Genomic DNA, 9,280 nt, shown 5'->3' on the forward strand with positions numbered 1-9,280 from the left:
CAGAGTGAGCGCTCCCCCGTGTCTTCACAGACTCCCTCTGACACCTGCTGCTGGAGAAATCAATGCAGAGTTCGTTGGGGGAATGGAAATGTGGTTTCAGAGTATCAGTCCAAGCATCTCAGAGCAGGGTAGAAAAGGTGGGTTTAGGGCTGATGGACACAAGTTAGTGCCCAGCACTAGAAGGTGGAGAAAGGGCATTAAACCGATAGTCAGGGGCAGCCCCTTCTAGGGGGTGGTGAGCCCCGTCTGCTCCCTGCACCACAGTTTCACCTGTAAAATTGGATGCTAGACTGAGTTACTGGGTAATTCATCTCTGACACTGGAGTTTCTGAGTGTGTGACCCTTGTAAAGACTTCAGCAAGCTCCTAGTGTCCTCTTCTGGAAGGGGACCTCCCCTGGTTCATTTTCCTTTGAGAAAAAGAGAAAGGCAGACAGACAGGTGCCTGGGTTTCCAGGAGGCTGCACCGGAACTGAGGAATCCACAGGTTCCTGTATCTCAGGGTCAATAACAGACCCCACGATTTCCAATCGCTGGGATCACAGATAGACCCAGACAGCCCGGGGAGAATCCCTCAGCCTGGTGTGGACCTGCCAGGCCCTGCCAGGGGCTGGCATCTGAAGGCCTGTTGTTCTCACGGCCGGATGCCTGAGCACTTATCAAGGACCTACTGTATAGCACGGAGAACTATACTCAATTCCTTGAAATAACATATAATGGAAAAGAATCTGAAAAGAAAATACATGTATATGCATATGTGTAACTGAACACCTTGCTGTACACCTGAAACTAACACTGCAAATCAGCTACACCAACTGTGATCTCCTTGTGGGCACGGACTGTCTTATTCAACCCATAGAAGAAATGAAGGGCCGTCACTGATGAGAGGATTCGCTTATCCTTTCGCAGAGAGTAAAAATCGAAAGGGTGGTTGTTACTGGGGGAGATTCTAAGAAGGGCCATGTCCAGCAAGCCTCCTGTCCCAAGACCTGAGTGGTCTTTTCCCTCTTGGCCTTGCCTCAAAGGGACCCCTGGGGACAAGTGTCCAGTTTGGAGCCGTGAGGTGGGCGTGGCTCTGTTCTCAGCCAGAACCTACGGCCCTCCTTTCCTTCTCACTCCCTTCATCACATTGTTTATTTACACATCTCCTCTCCTAGATTGTGGGCCCTGTTCAGAGCTATTCAGATCACGTTATCCACCCTTGCAACTATGTGACACATAGAAATGAAACCAAAATCGGTACAAGAAATGAGTAAGTGTCGGTACCTAATTCAGTGTAAGGAAAAGCTTGCAAATTGCTAAGGCTTTCAGGAGAGTGAAGGGCTGCTGTGGGAGGCAGTGAGCCCCTCCTGGGAGGTTTGCAAACAGGAGCTGCAGCTGCGTTTCCCACAGTGATAGTTGAACTCGGCATTGGTAGGGGCTGCGTGGCTTCCCTGGGCTCTTCCAAGAAAAATGTCCTGGATACCACAGTGTCTAAATCCTGCACTGATACTTCCGTCCGTAACTGCACAGAGAGAGGGAGAGAGCCTGGGCAGAAGTCATCCCAAGTCAGAGGGTCCCCAGCCTGGCCACTCCGTGGTCACTGAACCTTGCCCTCCTTGAGCCTGGCTGACCCGTTCTCTGGACACACTCCCAAGGCCAGCTCCACAGAAATGCCAGGTATGCAATTCTTAATTGGATACTTGGCAAAGGACGAGGACAGTTCATTGGGTCCACTGCCCAAGCCTGCATGGACGCAGGCAGGGGAGAGAGAGTCCCCGGCCAGAGCAAAGGATGCCAATTTCTACTTGGCAAAGGGGCAGGCGTTTCAGAGAGGATTACCGGGCAGTTCTAACCAGCTGTCACAAGGGCCGAGTATTGTTCTAACCAGCTGCCCCTGTGTGAACCCTCCTCTCCAGCCAGGTCAGCCTGCCCTGTCCCCTGAACACGCAGTGCTGGCTCCTGACCCCACCCCGTGCGCACACTGTGCCCTCCCCGGGTGACTCCACCCTGCTGACTGCCCACCCGCCTCCTCCCTAGCCTGCAAGGCCCAGCGGAAGCCCATCTCTTTTCTGAACCCTCCTCCAGACCATGGGGATCTCAGCAACTCCAGAACAACCAATTGGCTATTAGAACAATAACAACCACAGTTGCATTAATTGAGCTCTTACTGTGTGCCACAAGTAAGCACTTTACATGCATCGTGTTAACCCTCAAAACAATTCTGCAAGGAAGAAGCTGTCCCTGTCTTAGAGGTGGTGAAACTGAGACTTTATTCTATTTGCTAAGCTAGTGGACAACAAAGCTGGGCTTCCTGGCTCCAAATACCATGTGCTTTCCAGGCAGAAATCACGCTATTATCTTTCTTATGGGCTCCCCTAGCCCTTGGGAAAGAGCCTGCATTCCTTCAGATCAAGGGCTGTTTTATAATCCCGTGTCCCCCAAAGTTCTTCCTGCGGGATATTAGCAAAACTCTTTCCAATAAATTTTCCCTGTGCCTGATCCATTTTAAATTGGCTTTCTGTCGCTTGTCACCAAAAGAATCCTAGACAATGCCGTTTGGACATGTACTTCTCACTGAGCAAGTATAGATGCTTGAGGGCAGGGCTCAAAAAGCCACGGCTACACCCTGGGCATCCCCCAGGGGGGAATGAGTAACTGTGACTAAGCGGGCAAATTTCCTGTACAGATTCCCCAAATTTGGATCATTTGGGGAAATAACTAAAATTTTCCCAAACTCTTTAAGGTATCAAGATGTGGATTTAAAAATCATTTTGAGGTGGGGCGGGTATACTCAGTGGTCGAGTTGCATGCCTAGCATGCACGAGGTCTCAGGTTCAAGCCCCAGTACTTCCATTAAATAAGCCGATGAATAAACATAATTACCTACCCCCCAAATGAATTAAAAAAAAATTTTAAATCATTTTGTGCAGGATTAACAGATACACATTACCGTATATAAAACAGATAAACAAGGGCCTACCGTATAGCATAGGGAACTATATTCAACTTCTCGTAATGAGCTTTAATGGAAAAGAATCTGAAAATATACGTATATGTATGTATATGTATAACTGAATCACTCTGCTGTATACCTGAAACTAACATTGTAAATCAACTACCCTTTAATTAAAAAATAAGAATTAAAAAAAATTTAAATAAAAATCACGTTATGTAAGAACTCCCAGAGCAGTCAGAAAATGAGAGAAAATTATTTCAGCGCTGTCCCAGCTGTGAGCCATCCAACTGGCCAGAGAAGGTCCGTCCCACTGCTTGCTCCCAATCCCGTGCCAGCCCCACCCCATGCTCCTCTATACCCAGCCTGCTCAACTTTTGTTTAGCATCTTGGAGTGTTGCCTCTGAGACGCACACAGACTGCCTCGCTCCTTGCCTGACGCGCAGTGGGGCCAGTCAGCAGGTGCACCGGCACGAGTGTAGAAAGACCTCAGGGGCATGTAGAGCAAGGATCATAACCTCCAAGGCCTGCAGACGCCTGGTGGGTAATGCAGAAGCACCGGCAACAGCCATGCAGGCTCAGTGCCGACTAGCGGCTGCCTGCAGCCTCTGTGTCGGGGAGACCCTGGAGGGAATGCGGGTCTAGGAGGGGGGAGCCCGAGAGCTTTGTCCAGAGGCAGCAGCTGCCCTGTCTACCCGGTAATGTCAGGCCCAGAGGAGTCAGCCCTTTGCAATGCTTCAGAGAAGCCATAGGTCCTTACTTTTCTGTGAAATCTATTCGGTTGTTTGTTTGTTTGGTATTTTGAGGAGATGGGTGGTAAATTCGGTTTTGGGTGTTTTTTAAATGGAGGTACTGGGGATTGAACCCAGGACCTTGCACATGCTAAGCATGTACTCTACCACTGATCTATACCCTCCCCCCACCCATTTTTTAACATTGGCAGTTTATTTAAACTGCTTTTTAAAAGTCACTTGCATCTGTAAAACCCATTGGAGCATGGATCCTGCCTATAGCTGGCCAGTTTATGACCAAACCATGGGAGCAAGACTTGAATCCAGAGAGGTGAGGCAACCCACCAAGGGCACACAGCTTGTTGGTCGCAGAGAGGCACAGAGACTGGACCTCCAGACGGCCAGGCTCCAGTCCAGCCCTTGCTCTGCAGGTCTCAGCAGGCATGGATCCTTGCCAAGGCTGCTCTGATGACATACATCTGCAAGGTCACAGCAAAGCCACGCCTTTACCCAGGTCCCTGCACGTCACTGCCACGTACACCTCCCTAACCCACAACCCTCCAGTGATTCCCCATTGCTTCATGGACTCATGTCCGATCTTCTGGGATGAGCACAATGTTCTTTCTCTGATCTTACTTCCTCCAAGGTCATTCTGGGAGTTTTCCTCTAAGGTCATTCATGCACCTATCCGTCCAGAGTGTACAGGGCACAGTGTTCAGCCCTGGGGAGACAGAGTCAGATGAGACCCAGGCTCTGCTTTGAAGAGCTGCGAAGATCAATTTCACATGTCAACTTGGCTGGGCCATAGTGCCCAGGTGTTTGGCGAAACATCAATCCAGATGTTGCTGTGAAGGTAGTTTTTTAGATGTGCTTACTATTCAGATCTGTCAACTTTGAATAAGGCAGATGACCCTCCATAAAGTGGGTGGGCTCCATCCAATCAGTTGAAGAGTTTGAGAGAAAAGACTGAGATCCCTGGAAGAAGAAAATATTCTCCCTCTAGACTGCCTTTGGACTCAAGCTACAATATCGACCCTTTCCTGGGTCTCTAGCCTGCCAGCCTGTCCCACAGACTTTGGACTTGTCAGCCTCCACAATCACAAATGCCAATTCATTAAAATAACTCTCTTCCCTCTAGATAGATAGATGATAGATAGATAGATAGATAGATGGATAGATAGATAGATGGATAGATAGATGGATAGACTGATAAACATACACACCTTATTGGTTCTGTTTCTCTCGAGAACCGTGACTAATACAAGAACTCATGGTCTAGTGTGAAATATACTATAGCTTCCTTTCTTCATACTAAATTCACATTTGATGTGAAGGCACAAGAAAATGAAGGAAACGGTCATTTTTTCCCCAGATTTTAACCAAGAGTTTGTGTATCTGTGCTAGTGCATTTTTTGGAGAAAAGTGTCAAAGAATTTTGGAACTCTCCCTCACCAAAACTCAAGGACCACTGCATTTCCTGGCTCTGGACAGCCCTTCCACTGAAATTCAGTGGGATATAAAGCATCTCTGTGGTTTGTTTTGCTCTCACTAACCAGGGACCTAGAAGTTTTTTGGTGCTGATTCCAAATGAAACCACTGAAGAATGATAGAAAGTGTCCTCAATCCAGAATCGGACGTTTGTGGATCCAAACTCTGTCTCTGCCATTACAGTGACCCAGGACATGTCACAACCTCTCTGAGCCTCAATCTCCTCATCTGTAAAATGGAACTAATACCATCTCATGGAGTTGCTGTGAGTTCTAACTGAGGTGCAAATGTGCCTGATCAGCACAGGGCCTCACCCCGGGGCGTGCTCAGTACATGTTCATTTATTAATTATGCACACGGTTACACTCATGCCGGAGGAGCCACCGTACTCAGCTTGCAGGATCCCAGCGTAAGCCAACCAAGGTCAAGTTGCTTTCCTTTTAGTCACAGACACTGTCTGGGTTTGGACCCAAACCATAAGGAAAAAATAAATAAATAAGGCACCTGTTCCTTTAAATCCCAGCTCCTAGGGTGAGACAAATACTTTTCTTTTGCAGAGGCAGCTTCGCTTTTCTCAGCTGCCAATCAGGGATAATTATATCTCCCTCAAAACCTGTCATAATGCCAGGACACAAACACTTTACACATGCCTGTCTCTCCTTCCTCAAACCCAGAAGGCAGCAGAGTGTGGAGGCCTGGAGCCTGGGGTCTGGAGTCAGAGAGTCCAGCCTTGCAACTCTGCCTGATGGCTTCCTGGTCTTTAAGCCTTGGTCTGCCCCCCGCCCCATCAGCATGTCAAACAAGGCTGGTAAAATGAGGCACCTCATAGTTTGCAAGGATTTAGTAAGTCATACAAGGCTTGGACTTCCTGTCCAGTCAGGATTGTAAGCAAGGCCTATTATTATTATGACCCTAACTTTGTCAGGGAAAGGTGATCGCTGCTGGCACCAAGCTCTTGCTGTAAATTTCCCTTTCCTAACCTCTGCCTAACCTCTTTCGGACTGGCGTTCTATCGCCTGCCAGCAAATGCCTTTTGGAAATGTACTCTCAATTTACCTCTTGGATCACTGAGCTGGGCGGGCAATTAGCGCTCATCCCCCTTTTCAGATGGGACATCTGAGGTCCGAGAGATGAAGCCACCAGCCCAGCGGAGCCCGGAGAGGAGGCAGTGGAGGAGCTGTCCACTCTCGATTGTCTTGGCTTCATCTCGCTGACTGCATGAGGGTCAGAAAGCGGATACAGCAGCCAAGAAATTTGGCAAGAGCTGCTTAGTCGGGGGGTCACAGAGCAAGAGAAAGCATGGGATTTTGTCCCTAATTATGTCCTGTTTAACTTGGCCTTCCCTGTGGCCAGCAAAGCCAAACTGCCCGCAGAGTTCTCGCCCTCGGGCGGACATCAGGAATTCTGACTTCTAATTTGGGCTGATCACTTTGGACAAGTTGCCCAGCCTTCCTATTCTCATCTTCCCATTTATAAGTCTGGGATAATAATAGCTTCTTCTCTTTGGAGAACATTTCAATGGCTTTTTTTAAACAGGGTTACATCATTTGTTCCCCTTAATTTGCTTTGTTTGGGTAGGCAGGAAATTATTTGCAGCCAGCAGCCAGTAATTACTAATCACACTGATAATTTGTAAAAAAAAAAAAAAAAAAGAAAAAGAAAGAACTGCAAAATGTATTTCAAGACTAGATCTCTATTTGCTAATGAAACATTCCCCTGGGAGTGGGTTTTAGGGGATGTTCAGCCATCACATGGATAGAAGTTGGCCTAGGATAGAAAGGGTACTGAACTGAGTGTTAGGGAGCCCCACGTGAGGCTAGGAGACCCTGGTGAGGTCATTTGACCTGTCTGAGTCTCCGATTGATTCTTCAACCATAAAAGGAGGGAGTTGAACTAAAAGACCTTTAAAGTCCTCTTCAGCAATGCTGCTCTGACTCCACTTTCAATAATCATTTAATGAAACTACTTCTCAAAAAATAAATAAATTTTAAAAATTAAAAAAGTAGGTCTATATTATTTTGAGGGGGTGAATATAGTTACATTGTACATGTTAACCAGATGAGTAACTGGTCCCTTTTGGTTGAACATCAAGACATCGATATATATAAATATTTTTGCATGTGGAAAAAAAAAACTACTTCTCAGTTACCCTGGTCCCTCTCAATCAATGCCCTTCCCCAGCTGCCCTCCAGAGAGCTACCAGCATAAATCTAATCATGTCGCTCCCTGTGTGAAACTCCTGGTAACAGAGGAAGGGACATGTACACACACACGTACAATAAGTGGTCATTTAAAATAAAACATAAAGAGAAGCTTTCAATAACATGAGGAAATGAACAGCTTAACTTACGTGAGAAAGGCAGGATGCAAAATTATGCAATAATATCTGAATAATTAAAAATGTAGGAGACGAGGAGGGGTGGGTACAGCTCAAGTGGCAGAGTGCATGCTTAGCATGCACAAGGTCCTGGGTTCAATCCCCAGTACCTCCTCTAAAAATAAATAAATAAATAAATCTAACTTCCTCCTCCCCTCGCCAAAAAAAAACTTAAAAAAAAAAGCAAAATGTATAAGACAAAGACTAGAAGGAACCATCGCAAGATGTTAACAGCGGTTAATTGACTCAGCCTACTAAGTGCCGGAGCTGGGACTCAAACGCAGGTCCCTGATGGAGAGAATGTGTGTGAGCTGTTATGGAAAGAGCAGGAATAGTAAATATCCAGAACTCTGAAGACCTCGAAGACAAAAGAGTATCAGAATTGTGACATGGACGGTATTTTCATCAGGCAGTATTTTCATGGAAACAGCATTGTGCTTGGACCTGGGAGGCCAGGATTCAAATCCCAAGCTCTTGTACTTCTTCCACGGGTTTTTTGTGACTTCCCAACCCTCCTTAAGCTTCATCATTGCCATCTGAAAACACAGGGCTAACAGATCCAGCACCCCAGAAAATGGCACTCTGGAAAATAAGTGAAATGTGAAATTAAACACAGATGGAAAAAAATCAATAGCTTTTATTAGATACAGATTTTTTTTTCACAAAAATAGGACTCTAAGAGCACCATGTTGTCTACCATTATAGATTGTTAGTGCTGAGAGGGACCTCAGGGCTCATTAGTCTGGACGTGTTCAACTTGGAGCAGTGCACCCCTAGGGTTCCACAGATATACAGCCTTCAAATGTGAGATGGTTGTATGTGGTCTGCCTTCCCAGACCACATCATCTCATGGTAACAATACCCTAATTTGTAGTGTAGGGGGTGGGGGAGACCACACCATTGCACTCCCTGCATGGTTCAAGTGGAGCCCGTCCACCCCATGTTACAGTGGTAGGCAAGTGGCTGATACAGCAGCCATCCGTTTATCCACGGGGAAGGCATCAGGCCTGGGCTGGACTTTTGACAGAACTATGAGAAAAAGATGTGCTCTTTATGTTGGCATGGCTCAACTGGTGGAACGTCAACCTGCGTTGCTGACAGACATAGTTGCTGTCACTTGGGGAGACCCTTCCTGAACAGAAAGCCAACAACTCAAAAAGTAGTGTGAAAACAAACTGATTAGCACAGTGTCTGGTACGTGGGAAGCAGCTGATAAATGTTACCAGAAAGTGATATGTGGAAGGCTGGTCACCAAAATGGTTATCTCTAGACAGTGGGGTTATTTCATTCTTTATATTCCTCTGTATTGCTCGACTTTTTTTACCTCAAGCATATGTAATTTTCATAAAAGTGATAATAAAGTCTTATTAAAATTTACCTTCTGAAAAAGAAAAGTAGTGCCAAATGATAGAGCCAACCCTCTAAGAGCACCTTTTGGGATCCTGGATCCAGCCATGCCTAACACTATAGCTTCTTCAAAACTTTTGAGGACTATAAACCATGACATTGCCTTTTGGAATATTCCATTTTCAGCTGGGTCCCTGTCACTTGTGACCAAAAGAACCCTGACAAATACAAGAGACTTCATGAATTCCTTGAAATAGTATGCAAACTTTCTGCAAATGTGCATAGGCATCTTAGAGACAGGATCAGTATTCATACTGAGTTCCTGAACTAAAAAGATTAAAACTTACCACTCTATTCCAATGCTCACATTTTACAGATAAGAAGGAAGACACAAGTCGAAAGAG

Source organism: Camelus ferus, chromosome 25 (genome assembly GCF_009834535.1).
Source record: "Camelus ferus isolate YT-003-E chromosome 25, BCGSAC_Cfer_1.0, whole genome shotgun sequence".
Classification (NCBI taxonomy): Eukaryota; Metazoa; Chordata; class Mammalia; order Artiodactyla; family Camelidae; genus Camelus; species Camelus ferus.